Source organism: Lepus europaeus, chromosome 2, assembly GCF_033115175.1.
Source record: "Lepus europaeus isolate LE1 chromosome 2, mLepTim1.pri, whole genome shotgun sequence".
NCBI classification, from domain to species: Eukaryota; Metazoa; Chordata; class Mammalia; order Lagomorpha; family Leporidae; genus Lepus; species Lepus europaeus.
In genome coordinates, this window is record NC_084828.1 from 141,013,481 (window position 1) to 141,031,386 (window position 17,906).

At 48.6% G+C, this 17,906-nt stretch overlaps 1 pseudogene; it reads left to right on the plus strand.

Moving 5' to 3' along the window:
- The window catches only part of LOC133751842 (large ribosomal subunit protein uL10-like), a 37,029-nt pseudogene extending 20,470 nt beyond the window's left edge, over positions 1-16,559 (plus strand).
- The last annotated feature ends 1,347 nt before the right edge of the window (positions 16,560-17,906 follow it).

Sequence of the window (17,906 nt, forward strand, 5' to 3'; positions counted from 1 at the left end):
GCCTTCAATCCATCACCAAAACACAATCAATTCAGCTTTGTTTGTGAAACAAGGAAATATTTACTTCTCTTAAAAATAAAAGTAATTGAATAAATACCTATCAAGTATTTCTGACGACAACTTAGTGTGAGATTTACAAATTGAGATGTGCTTTAAGTATGAAATAGAAACCAAATTTCACAGACTTGGTATAAAAAAGAACATAGAATATCTCATTGTGATTTTCATGCTGATTTTACATATTGAAACATTAATATTTTGAAGATTTTATAAGTAAGTAAAAAAGTCATATATCTTAGCAGATTCCTTTTATTCTTTTTTAAAAGGATTTACTTGTTTGAAAGGCAGAGTTACAGAGAGGCAGAGGACACTAAGAGAGTGAGAGAGAGAGAGTCTTCCATCTGCTGGTTCACTCCTCAGATGGCTGCAATGGCTGGAGCTGGGCCAATCCGAAGCCAGGAACTTCTTCCAGGTCTCCCACATAGGTGCAGGGGCCCAAGGACTTGGACCATCTTCTGCTTTCCCAGGCCATAGCAGAGAGCTAGATCAGAAGTGGAGCAGCCGGGACTCCAACTGGTGCCTGCATGGGATGCCGGCACTGCAGGCGGCAGTTTTATCTGCTACGCCATGGTGCCGGCCCGTCATTTTACTCTTCAAAATGGAGCTATTATAAACGTTAAAGCAATATCTCTGCCTCTCATTATCTATCAGACACAGCTGCTCTTGATGGTTTACTGATGCGGCTCCAAAGCTGCTTCTACCACAAGGATGATCACCCAGCAAAGAGACTGTGGTGGCGTCCACGGCTGAGATTTCACGTCCTAGGATGGGAGAACAAAGGGAAACTCTGGACAGTGTGTGGATGAAGGCGACAGGCTTCCGGGTCCCATCTTCTTTCTCTTCTTGTCCTTGGCTGCCCTCCTGCAGGTCAGTGCTGACCATGCGGCTTCTCCCTTCCTGGGGGCAAAGTGCTGCTGTCTGACCCGTATGGCCTTCTGGTCTCCACTTGGCCTTGACCCCTCCCTGCCCCTCGTTCTCAGAGGGTCACGTCCTTCTTACGCTGCCTACCGCCGATCTTCACAGAGACTGAACTCCAAAGCGAGCATCGGCAAACATTCTCTGTAAAGGGCCAGAGAGGAAATATTTTTGGCTTTGTGAGTTGCAAAGCCACTGACAGGCTATCCAACTCCTCTGCTGTTGTGTGAAATCAGCCACAGACAATGTAGAAACAAACGGACAGGGCTGTGTTCCAATAACATCTTATTTATGGACACTGGAGTTCGAATTTTGTATGCTTTTTCCACGCCCAGAAATATCACGGTTCATTTGATTGCTCCCCTACCCCCTGCTGACTCTTTCTAGTCCCCTTTTTCTAAGCTCATGAGACTGACCAAAGCAGGTGGGCAGGATTTGGCCTGTGGTTCCTGATTGATGGCCCTTGCTCCCAAGTACAAGTAGAGAGCCACACGTAATAAATTACACTTCGCAAACACCTAGGCAGAAGGGTCTCCCGTCCCTTTTTGTCAATTCAACACCTGCACTTTGTAGCTGCTTGGTGCTCTGCCTGCGTGCTTGGAATTTCAGGAGCTCCGAGGGAGGAAGGTTGGACTCTGAAAGTCATGGGAAGATCCTGAGAGCAGGGGCCACTTTGGCGCAGTCACCACTCTCAGCGCTCTGCCCTGAGTCCTGTGTTTTGAAGGGCTTGTTCTGGCTTTGCCCTCCCTGAGTTGAGGAAGACCCAGGGCCTGGGGGACATGTCCGTTTGAAGCCTAACTCCCACTTCTGTGCTGCATAGTTGGGGTCCTGCAGTTCTTTGCTCAAATGATCTCAAATGACCTTTAAGCAGGGTGACCTCTTGCCTAGTGCCACTCTCCTGCGCACGGATTATGCTGCCAGTGTGCTTATGCTTGGGCCCAAGGGATGGCCGAGGGCCAGCAGCTTGCATAGGGTACAGCTGGCAGTTGGAAACACAGGTTAGTGCTGTACGTGCTGTGGGTGAGACAAGGAGGCAATTAGGCCTGGGATGTTGTCTTCAGTGTGGTCAGATTCAGGCACAGGGTTCTAAAGTGAATCCTGGCTTTCTAGGTGTTTATTAAGGTATATTTGTCAAGGTAACAAAATAAGACAGATTCTAGTATGTGGTTTGTTAGTTTGATTTTCACCTTAAATATTTACATGTATAGTATGTAGGCCTCCATTTGTAATCTTTCCCCAAACCCTGCAAATGTCAATGGTAGGGGGTGGGAGGGAGTCCGTGGTGGGACGCAGGGCTTATTCCAGGGGCCTGAGCCCTTCGTGCGCATCTCCTGTCAACTGTGGTTCTGTGACGCCAAGTCAGTAGCGTGCAGCGAGCCAGCCCAGGGGTGCTTACCCATAGAAATGAGTGAGAACTACCAATCGAAGCTTTGTGGCTTTGTTTGAGAGCTTGTTTCTGAGCGTCTCCCAGTGTTGTGCTGCACACCGTGACTGCCTGCTCCCCGAGGCACTGAGCCATCCCATCCTCTGCCCAAGGACAGTCTCCCTGCTAAGAATTAGTTTCCTCTCTGGGAACAGCACAGAAAAGACACGTGTTCAGCAGAAACACGCGCGTGTGAGGGACCATACGGAACCACTCATTCATTTGTAAGAATTTCTGCAAAAAGCCAAGTCCCTGGGTGCTCTGAGCCCCACGGCTGAGGGGTGCCTGGCTGGTTCTCAGAACAGACCCCAGGTAAGGTCCCCCACGCTTGGTTGCTACTAGTTTTATGAGCTCTGGCAAAGCAGGAGCCTTCCCACCCTCAGCTTCCGCTTGCAGAATACTTCCAAGTCCAGATCAACACAGAGAGGATGTTTATACTGAATCCTGGATCCCTTGTCCCCGAAAGGACCAAGTCTAGTCTTTTTCTCCTTTTGTTTTCCATGCCTGCCCTCCGATGGCGAGTTGAGAGAACTACAGGTGGATGCCTCTCAGTGGTAGAGAGGGCCAAGCAGGCACGCGGGAGGATGCAGTGTGAGAAGCGTGGCGAATTCAGGTGTTCCGGAGGACTCACCCTGTTAGAGGGGAGTGATCCTGCTCACTCGGGGTCTGAGACTACCTCTGAGACTGCGAGTCTGCAAAAGAGATTATGGCCTGGTGGCCTAAAGATGGATGTCTTTTGCTTGACCTTCGCAAGGTTGATGCCGCCAGTGTTTCAAAATAGACAAATTAATTGCATATAGAAAACAATTTATTTCTGTTTTTTTTTTAACCTGAAGATTTATTTTATTTATTTGAAAGGCAGAGTTACAGAGAGAAGGAGAGAGATCGATAGAAAGGAGAGACAGAGAGATCCAGTGGTTCACTCCCCAAATGGCCACAATGGCTGGGTCTTGGCCAAACCTAAGTCAAGAGACTGGAACTCCATCCAGGTCTCCCATGTGAGTGACAGGAGCTCAAGTACTTGGACCATCTACTGCTGCTTTTCCCAGGTGCATTAGCAGGGAGCTGGATTAGAAATGGAGCAGCCAGGACTTGAATCGGTGCCAGCATCACAGGCCGTGACTTAATCTGCTGTGCCACAATTCTGGCCCTGATTGCTAGTTTTTCTTATAAGCGTCTGACAATTTGGCAACCCCAGGTGCACACTCACACTCAGCCATCAGTTGGGGATATGAACATCACAGAACTTTTGAAAATGGCAAGTAACATTCAAGAAGGAATTATTATGTTTTTCCAAGTCAAAGCAAGCATTAGTTCTACAATATTCTCAATAGACATGGCCATATGTTTTATGCATTAGAAATTCCAACCATAAGGAATCCTTTGGTTTTTAGATGCTTTGAGATATTTTACTTTTAAGTTATGTAACGTATTAGTTAGCCTTTTGTTGCTGTAACAAATTCCTTAGAGGAGCCACTTAGGAAGGAGGAAGGTTTGTTTTAGCTCATGGGTTCGGGGGTTCACAGTTCAGGATCTGATGGCCCCATGAGTCTGGTGTCTGATGAGGCGGTGGATGGCATAGCATGAGAAGAGGGAGAGACAGGTCACATGTGAGCGTGCTCGTGCATGTCGTTTCTCTGCCAAGACCAAGGTCCCTAGGCTCCACTCCAACAGCCTGGTTCCGTGCAGTCGTATCCCAACCGCCCTACCTTCAGACATCATAACTGGATTGTTTCCCTCCTCTCAGGACCACTGACACATGACTTGGGGCTTAAACATCTGCGTGGGCTGGGGAGCCAAATCGTGTTCACACTGTAGCATGTGGTATTCCGTACAGGGCCACACACGTGCACGCACACACAAACACACATACATAAGCACACACACATACACATACACACATGCACATGTACACACACGTGCATCAAGGTGTGTGGATAGTAAAACAAGCCATGCTCTGTCCCAGTGCATTCCTCCCCTCCAGGCTCTACCACTGAGGGCAGATGTCATTCTGTTATCTCGCTCAACTTAATGAGTCTAATAACTTTCTTATAGTTACACTGGATTTTCTAGGGAGACAATCCTTTTTTTTTTCTCAGGAAATTGAATTCTTTTGCTTCCCAGTTCTTTCATCAATTTCTTTGGGACAGCTTTGTTTTATTTGTGGTTTGAAAAAAGGCTTCTGTTTCATTATGAACCATCATGTTTGCTGTAGAGTTTGATAGGTACACTTTATTAGGTTAAACAAATTTCCCTTTAGTTCTACTTTGCTGAGAAAAGCAATTATGAATGAATTATAAATGAATGTTGAGCATGAACAAATAAACCTTTCCTGCGTCTATTAAGATGCTTATATGTTTATCTTTAACTTTTTATTACAGAGATTTTCAAATATACATAAGAGTAGGGAGAGTCTGATAATGAATCCTCACGACTCATCATCCAGCTTCAAAGATGATCAAATCCCGACATTCTCTGTCCTCCCTTCCCTCCACTCGTTCTTGTTGGAAAACTTGAAAGTCATTTCAGGCACCATTACTTCATCTGTAAATACTGTAGTATGTACCTCTAACAGGTAAGTACTTTTTATATAGTTCACAACTTTATTTTTATTTATTTGAGAGGGAGACAGACAGAGAGAGACAGACACACAGAGAGCCTCTATCCTTTTGTTCACTTTCCAAATATGGACAACAGCCATAACGGGGCCAGGCCAAAGCTGGGATCTAGGGAATAAATCTGGGTCTCCCATGTAGGAGGCAGGGACTCAACTCACTTGGGTCATCCCCTGCTGCCTTCCAGGGTGCACAGTAATGAGAAGCTGGAGTCAGGAGTCAGAAGCTGGAATTCGAACCCAGCTACTCTGACATAGGCTATGTGCGTCCGAAGTGGTGTCTTAACCCCTGGCCAAGCACCTATCACAGATAAGGACTTTTGAGAGGCAGAGCCATAGTACCCATGAGCACCTTCCAAAATAATCATTTCTTTACCTTTTAATGTCTGATATGTGTTCATCGTTTCCCTGAGTTCTCCAACTATTTTTTTTTAAATTTTTTTATTTTTGACAGGCAGAGTGGACAGTAGAGGGAGACAGAGAGAAAGGTCTTCCTTTTTGCCGTTGGTTCACCCTCCAATGGCCGCCGCGGTAGGCGTGCTGCGGCCAGCGCACCGCACTGTTCCGATGGCAGGAGCCAGGTGCTTCTCCTGGTCTCCCATGGGGTGCAGGGCCCAAGAACTTGGGCCATCCTCCACTGCACTCCTTGGCCACAGCAGAGAGCTGGCTGGAAGAGGGGCAACCGGGACAGGATCGGTGCCCCGACCGGGACTAGAACCCGGTGTGCCGGCACCGCAAGGCGGAGGATTAGCCTGTTAAGCCACAGCGCCGGCCAAAGTTCTCCAACTATTGTATTTTTGCAGTTAGTTTCTCTGAGCTAGGATATAAAAGGTACATACGTTTCATTTGATGAGTACATTTCTTAAACCTCTAAATTCTTAAAAGTTCATCCTTTGTTTGTAGATGCTGCTTGTTTGATGAAGAAATGGAAGCATTTGTATCCTAGAAGTCCTTGCCCTTCATATTTTTTAAGTTTAATCTTTGAATTATTGTCTTACATATAAAAACTAATAATTAGAATCAGAGAGTAGATTAGATTTAGGTTCTTCTTGAATAAATTGTAAAACACAGTGTGGGCATTTGACTCAGTTAATTTCCTGCTTGGGATACCTGTGTCTCCTATCAAAGTGCCTGCTTTGTGTTCTGATCCAACTCCTGCAAATGTGCACCCCAGGAGGCAGCATGTAAGGCTTAAGTACTTGGGTCCTTGCCACCCTTGATGGGGACCTGGATGGAGCGCATGACTCCTGGCTCTGGGCTGGACCAGCCCTGGCAGTTGTGGGCATTTGGGAGTTTGGATGGAAGATCTTTCTCTTCTTTTCAAATAAAATTAAAACAACTAAATAAATAAAAATTCAGAAAAATTTAAAGTATCTATTTGGCAAAATTATTCTATGAGCTGTGCCGTGTGTTTTGGATTGTGTCACATGGGAATATGCATAGATCTGGTTTTCTCACTATTAGTGAGTGATCTTAAAACTGCCCAGTTGGTCCAGTGGGGTCACCCTTTATCCACGCAGTATGCAGTCTCTCACCCACCTTTTACTCCATGCTCTTGGCAGCTGTTGATGGTCTCTGTAGCTGTGATTTCATTACAGGTTGCAAAACAGTGCTTTTCTCGGGATACACAGCAGACTCATAAAATGGCAGATGTCCTAAACAGCACTCTGGCCTCAGAATCAGCCCTTAAGACATTCAGATCTGGCTGAAGAGCCCATGAGAGTATTTTAGGCATGGAAAGCCAAGACACTCTGGCAAAAACAAAAAACAAAAAACAAAAAAAACCTATATGAAAGATCTCTGAGAGTGAGATCCCAGTGTAAAGAACAGGTCATCAAAGAAGGAGGTACCTTTCTCTGAAGGGAGGAGAGAACTTCCACTTTGACTATGACCTTGTCTAAATAAGATCAGAGTCGGTGAACTCAAAAGGCCTCCATAGCCTTGGCAACTCATGACAAGAGCCTAGGGTGATTACTGATGCCATAAACAAGAGTGTCAATTTGTTAAGTCAACAACAGGAGTCACTGTGCACTTATTCCTCATGTAGGATCTCTGTCCTAAATGTGCTGTACATTGTGATTTAATGCCATAACTAGTACTCAAACAGTATGTTACACTTTGTGTGTCTGTGTGGTTGCAAACTGTTTAAATCTTTACTTAATATATGCTAAATTGATCTTCTGTATATAATGATAATTGAAAATGAATCTTGATGTGAATGGAAGGGGAGAGTGGGCGGGAGAGGGGAGGGTCACGGGTGGGAGGGAAGTTATGGGGGGGAAAAAGCCATTGTAATCCATAAGCTGCACTTCGGAAATTTATATTCATTAAATAAAAGTTAAAAAAAACCCACTGCTTTTCTAAAGTTGAAGGCTATGTTCATTTCTTAGTAATGATTCTTCTATAAAGGGGATCTTTCATCAATTATTTGGTTACGCTGAAATAGGGCCAGAACGGGAAAAGCCGGCTAAATGCTTGATTCTTTCATGTGTCATTTCAGAAAAGTTGGTGCCCTAGCAACCCCAGAAGACACCCCGTGGTAGATTGGGAGATCACCAGGAATCAGTGAATTATCATATGCTTGCAGCGTTTAGAAATGTGTTTGCATATATGTGGAATATGAGAATAATTTTCACCTTTGATACTCTAGTTATTCCATGTGTGGTCAGTGCCACTGACACAGCACCAGACGTCACTGAGTCATTTCATGGGTTACTGTTAAGACAAAACACATCAGGGTTGGGACTAGTCATTTGCCCAAAGAGCTTTGGTGTCCTCTGGAGGTGATGATATTTGTAATTTTTAAAAAGGTTTACTTATTTATTTGAGAGGCAGAGTTACAGATAGAGAGAGGGAGAGACAGAGAGAAAGGTCCTCCGCTGGTTCACTCAACAAATGGCCGCAACAGCTGGAGTTGGGCTAATCTGAAGCCAGGAGCCAAGAACTTCTTCTAGGTCTCCCACATGGGTGCAGGGGCCATCTTCTACTGCTTTCCCAGGCCATAGCAGAGAGCTGGATTGGAAGAGAAACAGCCAGGACAAAAACTGGTGCCCATATATGATGCCAGTATCGCAGGTAGAGGCCTAACCTACTCCGCCACAGCGCCGGCTGGCTGATGGTGTTTAGAAACCATAATCACGAGGCTAAGTTGTGTTTATTGTGTCCATGTCTTTTCAAAGTAACAATATCAATAGTGCATCTGCTGGATGTAGTTTAGATTCCTTTTGATTTTTAAAATGTTTGTGTATTTTCCGCTTGAGTAATTTTATTATCAATATTGATGTTTTTCTGGGAATTTATTCATTTCATTATGTTTTAAAATTTAGTGCTACAATATTGTTCACAATACTTTCTGATTCATTTATTCGTAAAGCTTGTTTAAATATTTGTTTTGAGATAATTTCAGACTTAGAGAAAGATGACAATAGTTACACTGCAACCTTTGCCCATTTCCACCCACTGCTGATATTGCTCCATATTTGCTCTGTCATTTATCTCTCTGCCTTGTGTATTTCATTTTTTCTTGCCCTTTCCACATCATTTGAACTAAGTTGCAGACATTATGCCTCTTGAAACCTTGGTATTTCAATATTCATTTCCAAAGAACAAAGGTGCTTCCCTTTTTAAAACTGGTCTTTCAAAAAAGTCAGAAAAACAGAGAAAGCGAGGGTGAGACACACAGAGAGAGATCTTTCACCCACTGGTCCACTCTCCAAGTGGCTACAACAGCCAGACAGGACTGGGCCAGACTGGAGCCAGGAGCCAGGAATCCCATCTGGGTCTCCACATGAGTAGCAGGGACCCCAGTACCTGGGTCATCTTACGCTGCCCTCCCAGGCACATGAGCAGGAAACTGGATCTGAAGCAGAGCAGCCAGGACTTGAACCGGCATATGGGATGCTCGTGTTGCAAGCAGTGGTTTAATCTGTTGTGCCACAGCACCAACCCCAAAGGTGTTCTGCTTCACAGAACAGTTAATTAATTCAGGAAATTTAACTAATCTAAGAGTTCAGCCAACTTAACATTATCTAATATAATTCACATCCTCCATTGGTAGCTCTTCCAATAACAGCCTCTATAGCACAATTTTTTCTTTACTTGACAGCTGCCTTTAGTTGCTATTCCTCTGGACTTTAGACCTCCTTTAATCCCTGTATTTCTGGATTATTTTGAAATTGGCCTGTAATATCTGTACACATTTGTGGGATGAGATGTTCTGATTCAATGCTTGTTTATATTATGCAATGATCAAATCAGAGTAACTAGTTTTTCTGTCCCTGCATACATTTATACTTCTTTGTGGTGAAAGTCTTCATAAACCTGTCTTCCAATTAACTGGGGACGTACATGCACTGTTGTAACTGCCATCACCCCTGCACAGCAGAACCTTAGCACCCCCTCCTCCTCCCTATTTGTAGCTGTGTTGTTCTTGGCTGACCTCTCCCTCCCCTCCCCTTCTCCCACCCCTCCCGTCTCTGGTCACCACTATTCTGCTCTCTGATTTTTTGCAGTCGACTCAACTGTGCGTGACTCCTTGTGTTGTCTTTTAGGTTTCCTCCTATTGGGACCAGTTCCTCAGAGATTTCTCGGTTATTCATGGACTGATGCTTTGGAGTGCAGAGGACAATTGTGTGGAAATCTCTTGTCTTGAGTTTTTCTCGTGTTTCCTATGGAATATCTGTTATTGATTTCTGCTGTATTGGCTGTTACTATGATGGTTGCAAAATAGTGATTTTTCTAGTATCTTCATCCCTTCTGTATTTACTACTTGGTATTCTGCAGGAAGGGTTTTCTCCTCTCCCAGTTATTTATCTTATTCTTTTTATTTATCTATTTTTTAAATATTTACTTATTTATTTGAAAGGCAGAGTTACAGAGAGGCAGAGGCAGAGAGGTAGATCTTCCATCCACTGGTTCACAATGGCTGAAGCTGTGCCAGGAGCTTCCTCCAGGTCTCCCATGTTGGTGCAGGGACCAAAGCACTTGGGACATTTTCTACTGCTTTCCCAGGCCATAGCAGAGAGCTGGATCTGAAGTGGAGCAGCCGGGTCTCAAACCAGCACCCATATGGGATGCTGGCACTACAAATGGCAGCTTTACCTGCTACACCACAGCACCAGACACCATTTGTTTACTTTTAAAAATTTATTTATTAATTTGAAAACCGAAGTTCAAGAGGGAGAGAGTGAACAGAGAGTGAGAAGTCCATGTGCTGGCATGCCACAATGGCCAGCACTGGGCCAGGTTGAAGCCAGGGGCCAGGAGCTTCATCCAGGTGTCCAATGTGGGTGGCAGGGGCTCAAGCACTTGGGCCATCTTCCCCTGCTTTTTCCAGGCCATCAGTAGTGAGCTGGATTGGAAGTAGAACAGTCAAGGGGATGAAGTGGCACCCATATGGGATGCTAGTGTTGCAGGCATCAGCTTAACCTGCTATGCCATGATGCCAGCCTCCTTATTCCTTTTTTAATCTCAACAGCATGCACATACAGTTTTGTCTTTTAAAAAAATTTTCAGCACCATCTATTTTTGCCTTCTCCTGGTCAAATCTTGCCAGAATTTTGTACATTTTATTAGGCATTTCATGGAACCAACTTTTTGTTTTAAAAAAAGATTTACTTATTTGAAATGTGGAGAGAGAGAAAGAAAGAAAGATCTTCCATCTGCTGCTTCACTCCTCAAATGGCCAATAGCTGCAGTTGGTCCAGCCTGGAACTCTATCTGGGTATCCCATATGGGTGGCAGGGGCCCAAATACTTGTAGCATCTTCTGTTGCCTTCCCAGGCTTGTTAGCAGGGAGTTGGATTGGAAGTGGAGCAGCCAGGACTTGAACCAGTGCTCTGATGAGGGATGTCAGCATTGCAGGTGGCCGCCTACCTCACTGTGCCACAACACTGACCTCTCTGATCACCTTTTCCTCTTGTTGACTCTCTTACATGTGGTTCCCTCAGAAGTGGTCCTCTGGATGAAAGTGCTGGCGAGAGAACTCCTGACAGAGAAGTGAACCCATAACCAGAAGAGTTCACGGAAAATGCATATTATGAGAAAACTCTGCATGACTTTCAAAATTGTTTTGCACCAAAGAAAACTTATCTTTCCATTTCATTTTTCCATGAACTTCTTGAAACACCCTTGCATATCATCTCTGCTGAAGATGAACTGTTGCCCCTTCTAGGGTGGAAGGGGTCTGAGGTCATGAACGTGTCACCCAGCGGCTGCGTACATCCGCCAGGATTTGTACCGTATCAAGAGCTCAGCATTGGTCTCTGTTCCCGATGGTGGGGCAGCAGGTGGCAGACACATGGCCTTGGTCAGCGGGAGCCCAGCACGTCAGGCCATCATGCTGAGGCCATCCGGTCACCTCTACCGCTCTTTGTGAGGACCTGGGTGGTGGACTGGCGGCTGCTGGGTACGTCGTCCTGCCCACCTTCTTGTTTGGTGCTTCTTCTGCAGGCACACGTGCTCTCGGGTGGGCACGGACACGCGCACAACGTGGCAACATCTAGCCACGTGCCTCTTCCCCAGAGACCCTTATTTCCAGTCTTTCAGCCTTGTTCCCTTGAGGTCCTCGATGAAGCAGCCAGGCCACTCTCCACCACTTAGAAGGCTTTAGCATAAAGTGGATGACCAACCGCACTTGGATTAGCACCCAGGGCCCGCTCTCAGTGGCTCTGCAGTGCTGTAGTCTTGCACTGTTAGCTCTCACCAATGCATCACGCTGACCTGTCAGTGTAAGACTGATTCCTCCTCTTTTTTGTCAATAGGCTCCTCACGCAGCCCTACATGTGCAAGGGACAGCAGTGCGGGAGAGGCAGGGGGCTCTGGGGTCTGGGCCACCACCTGCTCACACAATTGAATTCTTTCTGCCATGCTTGGCTGAGCCTGATACCAAATGTACCATTGTCACTGCCTAACAGATTGCACTCTGATTGTGCCTGCCTGAGCTTATGATTTGGTGGGTCTGGAAACTGGTCCAGTTTACGATGTCCTAAGGTTAGACTCTCAGTTTTGCCCAGGGTCCAGTTGTGTGCCAGGGCTGCATTTTGATCGGCAAGTCCATGTCTGCTGTGGACAGCATGGCCTTGGGGTGTGGGCTATGCGTCTCCTGTAAGGCTTGTCGGAGACTCCATACAGGGTCGTCAACTCCCGCAGACAGTCTGAAATCATGGACTCTGCCAAACCGCATGGCCCAAACAGCAGGGCCTCTGGTTTTGAATCCTGAATGTGCTGCAAAGCTGTCTCTTGCCTGTGCATCACCCAAAACAGGCAGCCTTCCATGTCACCTGGAGGGGGCTCACAGCAGTATTCCACAGTGCGGTATAGGCTGTCTCAAAATCTAAAGCAAGGGTTGTGTCTCTCAGTGGCAGGCAGCATAAGGTGAGTAACTCGTCCTTTGCCAAGGACATCTTGGCATACACCAGACCTCGCAGCCTCCTAAAACCTTGGCCAACATGGCGGTTGGGGGCTGTCTCCCATTTTCTGGTAGGAATGCCTCTTTCCAAGACATCCAGAGTGCTTGCCACATCTGTCTCCAGCGACAGACTAAGTGATGTCATCAACACGACGGAGCAAGCTTGGAGGGTCTGCATGGTCAGCCTTTATCATCATAGACGCGAGAGCTCCTGTAGCCCTAGGACAAGGTGGGAACGTGGACAGCCGTGGCTCCCGGGGGGGCAGGAAGTGGTTTGATCAGCCTTCCCTAGGGAGCCAGGGCAATGGCTGTGAGGCTGTGAGCATCCGCTTTGATCAAGATGCCGCCTCTGGCGCAGCAGCTGCCAGTGTGCCTACCCCATCGTTAAGTTCTCAGCCCTCGCCTGTCTCCCGCTACCATCTGTCTGGTTTTGCAGGGCTTGTGCCAGGGAATGGGGTGGGGTGGATGCACCCTGGAAGCCTCAGACAGGAACACTCCCCAGGCAGCCCCGTCGCCTCCCAGCTGATAAACAACAGTGGGAGGAACATACTTAGAGTACCTGTTGTAAACAGCAAGGTTCTCGTCTTTGGAACCTGCTCTCTCCTTTTACAAACGGCTCTGGGTTTGTCTCCTACTGGGGAAGCGTCCAGGGCGGCTGTGATTTTCCATTGCTGTGGGAGACTCCAGTGTTTCGCTCACGGGCTCGTGGTCGTCTTTGGTTATAGAAGCGAAGCATGGGTCCTTATTTGTGCTTTTTCTCATTTTGTCATTTAATATAGCAAAGCTGAAAGTTCAACAATATCTCATTGCTCTTGCAAAATCTTAATTCACTCCAGCATGAATCACCTACATTTAGCTTGTCTCTATTTTTATTCCATATTTTAAATCTATTTGCATTGTTCTGTTAACTCTACCCGTTGTGTGTTTTTATTATTCTTTTGTATAATCAACGCTTGTTTGGATTTGCCCAAGGATTTCCCTACTGCTATGCTCATGGTCCCGGCCACATCCCGTCCTCCTTCTTGGGATCACTTCTCTTCTTTCTAAAGTGCATCCTTTAGAAATTTTTTGAAAAAATATTTAATTAGTTATTTATTTGAAAGGCAGAGCTACAGAGGTGGAAGGAGAGACAGAGAAAAAGATCTTCCATTCACTGATTCATTTTCCAAAGGGCTGGGCCAGGCTGAAGTCAGGAGCCCAGAGCTCCATCCTGGTCTCCCATGTTGGTGACAGGGACACAAGCACCTGGACCATCTCCCGCTGCCTCCCCAGGTGCATTAGCAGGGAGCCAAATTGGAAGTGGAGCAGCCGGGACTCGAACCTGCACTCCGATACGAAAAGCAGGGGTCGGAAGCAGTGGCATAACGCTGGGCCCTTCTTTTCCTTCTTTTTTTGTGGGTATGTATTGGTAACAAGTCATCATTGCTCTTATTTATCTGACAGTGTCTCCACCATCATTCGTCCCTCTTCCTTTTCATGAATTTTCTTTTTTTTTTTTAAAAAAAGATTTATTTATTTGTTTATTTATTTGACAGTCAGTTACACAGAGAAAGGTAGAGACACAGAGAGAGGTCTTCCATCTGCTGGTTCACTCCCCAGATGGCCATAACAGCCGGAGCTATGCCGATCCAAAGCCAGGAGCCAGGAGCTTCCTCGGGGTCTCCCACATGGGTGCAGGGGCCCAAGCACTTGGGCCATCCTCTACTGCTATCCCAGGCCACAGCAGAGAGCTGGATCAAAAGAGGAGCAGCCGGGACTCGAACCGGCACCCATATGGGATGCCAGCACTACAGGCAGCGGCTTTACCCGCTTTGCCACAGCGTCAGCCCCATGAATTTTCTACTGAAATGTAACATATATAGGGTGAAGTTGAGTTTGATGAATTGTTTCAGGGTGGACATGCCTGCTTAGCCCTTCCCATTCTCTCCTCCCACCTGAGGCCCAGGCGACCACTCTTCAACGTCCACAGAGTGCAGCCGTCTGTCTTTGTCATATTTATACAGGGGCCGGCATTGGTGTACCGTCGAGATGCGGATTGGCGAGCTTCCTGGCAATCAGGGGAAGATGGGCACCAGGAAAGCTTCTCATTAGGTGGCCAGGTTGAGAGTAGAGGCCACGGACGGACAGAGACGGGGGTGCCCAGGAGTGTGTGAGAGGCCAGGAGAGCGGGACGCGGTTGGGGGCGTGTGCGTTCCCCGAGGTGCGGATCTCAAGGGGGAAGCAGAGCTTCCCGACACTGTCAGAGGAAGTGGACGAAGCCGAAGGCACCTGCAAGGCTGTTTTCCAGCAGCCCAACCCCAACTCCTGCTGGGTTCCCCCACGCAGAGTCAGGCGATGCCTTCCGTGCCGCTCAACAACTGTGAGTGTGTGCGGGAGTTCTTATCTCACCTGACCGGGGCTAAAACCAAACGTCGGAGGCCTCAAGGGATTTTTCCACTTAACGAGCAGAACTGGCATTTAGACCCATGGCTCTCACAGGATGCGCTCTTCTCTGGGTCTGAAGGAAACTCTAGTAATATTCTTCTTCTAATAAGGGTGGCTGTAGTTTGGTCTTCGTCGTTTCAAGGAAGTTCTATTGAGGTCTGGTTTTCTTTGAAAGTTTGGTTGAACTGGCTGCACTTAAGAAATCCTGCCGGCAGGTGGCGACACAAACCCAATAACGCAGGGTCCCCATTCCAGAGCTTTCTGGAGGGGCGACTGGGACTTGCTGTGAGCGTCTGGCTTGTCTTGTGATTGCGGGCTCCTCCTTCTGCTACCTGGGGGCGCACTCTGGTTCCCTCAGGTCTTCAGCACAAAGTCCCCAGGACTCCGTGGCCGCTAATCTCAGATGGGACAATGCCTTGTTACCCGCCCCATCCCCACCCCACCCCGCCTTCGCTGGCCCCTTCTCCCCTCTCCTTTGGGGACTCAGCACAGGGGTCACCCCTGGTTGCCTGGCTTTGCGGAGCCTCCTCTCCCTGTGTCTCCCTGTCCCAGCCCTGGCGCCCTGGGTGGCCCTCTGGTTTGCATGGATGGCTTCCTACCAGACAGTGCCCTGCGGGTGGGGACTGTGTCCTCCCACCTCTGTACTGGTGCCCGGCACAGAGATTCTGAGTCCAGTGCAGGAAAACACCGCAGAGGAGGTGGTTTGACAAAGGCGGGCTCAAAGGCGGTCCTGGGAGACTCTGCCTCAGGGCTTTTAGGAAACCTCAATGTGCTTCCGTGGGCGTGGGCAGTCATGTGCGTTTTTGCCTTTAGGGCCATCTTTGCTTTATCTAAAAAGCCTCTGTGAATCTTTTTAAATATCTCCAAGGAAGAAGGCATTTTCCCAGGATGTAAAAAAAGAGTAATTTAAATAAGTGGAAGGAGAATGCGTTTTAATTGCATTATTATACTAATTAATGCCTCCGGCCCCCCTAGAAAAAGTGCTTTGTCTCAGTATGGAGGCACATCCGGGCTGGGAGTTGAGACTGATTGTTGGAGATGGCTGCTGTGAGGGGTGATGGCATTGCTTTTACAGCGTTCAGGGCAGGTGGGGGAACCAGGTCTGTTTCATTCCCAGCTTCCGGAGCTCAGGGGCTGCAGCTGTGGTGACTGGCACACGGTAGGCGCACAGAAAGAACTGTGCTGTCGGTTTGTGAATGCATGATAGCGTGAGGGCTGGATGGAGAGCGAGGAGGGTCGAACGTGGCTGTTGTCAGAGGAGGCAGTGAACCAAGAGCTGTTGCACTGGTCTGAGCCGCCTGAGCCGGCAGGTGCAGGGAGCCCCTGGTGCGCCCTTCACGTTCGCTCTGAGAGGCAAGCCCGGTTGCCAGGTCGCGGAGTTTTTCCCAGTGTCAGAGACGGGAAGCATCCGTGTGAGGTCCAGTGTGTCTGAGGCCAAGTTCAGGCTCCTTCCGCCTCCAGAGTGAGGCGCTGTTAAAGGACACCGACCGCCCACTGTCTTAGTCCACTCTGAGTGCCGTGAAGATACCAGGAACTCAACAGCTTCTGAGCTGTTTCCAACTCTCTCTCACGGTTCCGGAGTCTGGGGAGCCCGGGCTCAGGGTGCTGGCAGGTTCTGCAGGCGGTACCGGTCCACTTTCTGGTCCACAGATGATGTCTTCTCCCGGGGTCCTCCCGTGGTGGAAGTGGGCGAGTGGCACGAATCCAACTCATGAGGGCTCCACTCTCATGACGTGGTCACGCCCCAAAGGCCCTGCCCCCCAATAACCATGGGGGGGGCGGTGGGCGGGGTTAGGCTTCAACATGGGACTCCTGCAGGGGCTGCCAGAAGGAGCGCTGGCCAGCCTTCAAGGAGAGCAGGTTCTCATTCAGCAGGTGGGGCTGGCCTGAGCTCTGCACATCAAAGGCTCCTCCTCGCGCTGGGCTGGGGCACCTCTGAGCCCCTCAGGTGTCTTCAGGGCAGTCTCCAGGAGACTCACTGAGTTGCCAAGGACATCCCGCTGTCAGGCCCAGGAATGTCTGGGTCTAGCGCTCAGCTGGGGTCCTCACATTGTCCCACCTCCGAGGCCCCAGGTCCTCTCCCTGAGCGCTGGGAGTAGGCTCTTGCAGGCCTATGCCGGTCACGTGTGGTCCAGGCTGCTACTGACCGTGGGTGTGCTGTGTGCTGAGCACACCGGGTGCAGGCTGTCTTGGGCGAAGGCCACACGGGTAGCTGGTGGCACGCCCCCTCTTTCTGAAGTCGGAGACCTCTTTTTCCCACCCTGGGCCACTGCCCCACGCAGCTCTCCCCGCACAGGTCTCCTGCTCTGGTCTCCACTCCCAGCGGCACCTCCTCCCTTGCACTCAGTGGGGAGAAGAACTCGGGGTGCAGAGGGAGCGCCTCTGTGGTCGCTGTGCTCCCCCAAAGGCTGAGAACCCCACACGTCTCTTGTCTTCCGTGGACTGGGGCTGGGGGATGGGAGTGGTGGGGCTGCGGTTGCACTGGCCTGAAGCGCCCCCTGATGGCCGTGTGGGGTGCGCTACTCCCACCGCTGGGGATGGTCTGAACTTGGGAAATCTGTGTTTCTCCTTTGGTGCTGGGCTCCATGGTGCTCAAGAGAAAGGAAGGCATCCCATTGTCACCGTCCACGCAGGCTGCTGTAACAAGAGATCACAGGCCGAGAGGCTTATAACCCACAGCCATTTGTTTCTCCCTGTTCTGGAGCTGGGAAGTGCAAGTTCAAGGTGCTGGCAGCTTCCCTGTTTGGTGAGAGCCACTTCCTGTGTGCTCCTACTGTGTGTGTGTGTGGGGGGGCTCTCTCTCTTTTTTAAAGATTTATTTATTCATTTGAAAGGCAGAGTTACAGACAGAGGGAGAGACAAAGAGAAAGACCTTCCATCCACTGGTTCACTCCCCAGATGGCCACGACTGCCGGAGCTGGACCCCACTGAAGCCAGGAGCCAGGAGCTTCTCCTGGGCCTCTCACATGGGTGCAGGGGCCCAAGCACGTGGGCCATCTTTTGCTGATTTCCCAGACACATTAGCAGCGAGCTGGATTGGAAGTGGAGCAGCCGGGACTTAA